At 32.6% G+C, this 1,834-nt stretch overlaps 1 long non-coding RNA gene across 1 annotated transcript; it reads right to left on the bottom strand.

Annotated features, from left to right (window-relative positions):
* Positions 1–732: 732 nt before the first annotated feature.
* Positions 733–1,334, bottom strand: LOC107949364 (uncharacterized). Its single transcript, XR_001697725.2, has 2 exons — positions 1,080–1,334; positions 733–981 (listed from the first exon to the last, which is right to left on the bottom strand). It is a non-coding gene; the product is annotated as an uncharacterized lncRNA (long non-coding RNA).
* Between the last annotated feature and the right edge of the window lie 500 nt (positions 1,335–1,834).

Here is a 1,834-nt window from a genome sequence, read left to right as displayed (position 1 = left end):
CACTCTTTCATTAAAATATTGCATCGGTATCTAGGGGTAAAGCTAGAAATATTGTAAAGGGTTGGAGTTGAACCGTAGTCCAATTTCAATTTCTTTTTTCAAAGATTGTCTTGATACAGGTAAAAATTTTGAGTGTAAAAATATTAAATTTTAATATTATAAATAATATATAAGTTTCTCATAGTGAAATAAAAGATAATTTTTAAAAAAAAATTGCAGATGTAAAGATCTTATAGGGATTAAAGTTTGCAAGAATATTTGCTATACTATGAGTGTAGTTTTTATATTTCACAAATAGAATTAAATAGTTGATAAATGTCTTTAGGGTATAATAAAATATTAAAAAAATCAGATATACGATAATTTTTTAAGATTACTTATTAGTGTTCTAAATATTGACCTTAAAATTTTATGTTTAAAATTTAATATTTTATGTAAAATAACTAAAATAGGTATATAATTTTTATATTACAAAAGAAAAACATGAAGTTACGTGTGTTACAAAAACAACATGTAAAATTTGTATTAAATATTGTAATTGTTTATTTTTTATATTAAAAAATAAAAGCATAAGATTACATGCATTAAATATTGGAATTGGAATTGGTTTAGCAACTCAGTTGCTCAAGCCTCAACTCAAAGGACTTTCGAGTACAAACCTTGTCAATATCGTAGTGTACGTGAAGATTTTGGGTTCAAGAACACATTTATCAATGTTGTAAGCTTAAAGAATAAATCAAATCAACCCTTTAAGTTTCAATAACTCCATTAGTGTAGATATATATATATATACATAGAACAAAAAAGATTAGAAAAAAGAGAAAAAAGTTATGTTGGGGCAAAAATCCTAATGTAGTTTCCAAGGTAGGCACTTGAGGTGAGGCTGAGAGCAGGGTTGGGTCCAAGTACTGGAGCATTCACCTCCACTTCCATCGCAACATTTGCAAACAACTCCAAGAGTGGCAAAAATCTTGGAATATCCTACAAATTACATAAAGATAAGCCCATTAGTGGACTGAAAAAGAAATACCATCAGCAATAAGTATAAGGCTCGTGAGGATGAGAGAACAGATTGTTACTTTGTTGAACAGATGGAGCGGAAAGTGGCCTTGCGGCCTGGGATGTTGAGATTACAAGCAACATGAGCAGGAAAGCCAGGAACTTATTCATCTTTCCCTGTGTTTAGAGTGAGGTATTTTGGAAAATATAAATTGGTGAAGAGGCAATCAGAAGGGGGTGAATATAAGCAAAATGAAAAACCAATGATGGGGTTTAATTAATTTAATAATTAATAGGATATTTGTTGTGAATCTAGAAGGGTGGCTGTATTTTTGTGTTTGTAGAGGTGCGGGGGAAGAGCTTCTAGAGAACCAAGGTTGACGCGCCACACGTTCCCTACTTGTTTACGTTATCCAAAGAAACAACTTTGGTCGAAACTTCCCCCTAACGTGGGATCCACGACCTTAGTTACCCATACTTGTACGATTAGACAAGACAAAAAAATGTGCATACTTGTACCACCTTTCTTAGTTTTAACCCTGAATCTTTGGAAAACTACAAATGGTCAAAACAAAGACCATACATGATCTAACAACAAAGGCCTAAAACAGCCAGAACAGAACCGAACAAAGTAGCTGCCTTGTCCCAAATAAAAAGTACCCAGCACATTCTAAATTCAAGATCCATAGACTAACGCTGAATTTCGCAGCAGTTCATCAATGCTCAAAAAATTCACATCCTATAGATGGATTTAATGACAAGCAGCCCAGTGTTTACTCATACCAGTGGTAGCCCATGTTGTGGGATACCTTTACCTTTGTTATTGCACTTTAAA

Source organism: Gossypium hirsutum, chromosome A04 (assembly GCF_007990345.1).
Source record: "Gossypium hirsutum isolate 1008001.06 chromosome A04, Gossypium_hirsutum_v2.1, whole genome shotgun sequence".
NCBI classification, from domain to species: Eukaryota; Viridiplantae; Streptophyta; class Magnoliopsida; order Malvales; family Malvaceae; genus Gossypium; species Gossypium hirsutum.
This window is presented reverse-complemented; position numbering and strand designations above follow the sequence as displayed.